The sequence below is a fragment of the Sinocyclocheilus grahami genome, unplaced genomic scaffold (genome assembly GCF_001515645.1).
Source record: "Sinocyclocheilus grahami isolate Dianchi unplaced genomic scaffold, SAMN03320097.WGS_v1.1 scaffold560.1, whole genome shotgun sequence".
In the NCBI taxonomy this organism is placed as follows: domain Eukaryota; kingdom Metazoa; phylum Chordata; class Actinopteri; order Cypriniformes; family Cyprinidae; genus Sinocyclocheilus; species Sinocyclocheilus grahami.
This window is the reverse complement of record NW_015505739.1, coordinates 468,841-469,269: the sequence shown is the minus strand read 5'-3', so window position 1 is coordinate 469,269 and position 429 is coordinate 468,841. Positions and strand designations below refer to the sequence as shown.

Here is a 429-nt window from a genome sequence, read left to right as displayed (position 1 = left end):
CACACACACACACACACACACACACACACACACACACACACACACATATATATATTAATAACTACACTGAAACACATTTCCAGCAGACGCCGGTATCTCCACGCTTCCGAGCACGTGTCGAGACAAGCACACAGCAGGCTCATGACTGTCACTGTACACTTACCAGCGCGCTTCCTCCAGTGCAGAGATTCCGCAAACACCGGCTTACAACACACTCCAAAATATAACTGAGTTACAGACCAAATCGAGAGTTTATGATGATGAAATCTAGTGCAAGTTTGTTTAAGGCGGAGTTTTACGTGTAATGACACTTTGACCCGTGTGACGCAGTGATGTGATTGGTGAGCGTCAACTCTGCACCACTTTGCGCAGATCTTTTTAAAGGCATAGCCAACACTGGATCGTGTACAAATAAACTCACTATTTTAT

At 44.8% G+C, this 429-nt stretch overlaps 1 protein-coding gene across 1 annotated transcript in view; it reads right to left on the bottom strand.

Annotated features, from left to right (window-relative positions):
- Nucleotides 1-334, bottom strand: part of polr3d (polymerase (RNA) III (DNA directed) polypeptide D) — a 7,637-nt gene extending 7,303 nt beyond the window's left edge. The window contains exon 1 of the mRNA XM_016239299.1: nucleotides 164-334. The gene's annotated coding sequence lies outside the window, so the exon portion shown is untranslated. The remainder of the gene's footprint in view (nucleotides 1-163) is intronic.
- Nucleotides 335-429: the final 95 nt, after the last annotated feature.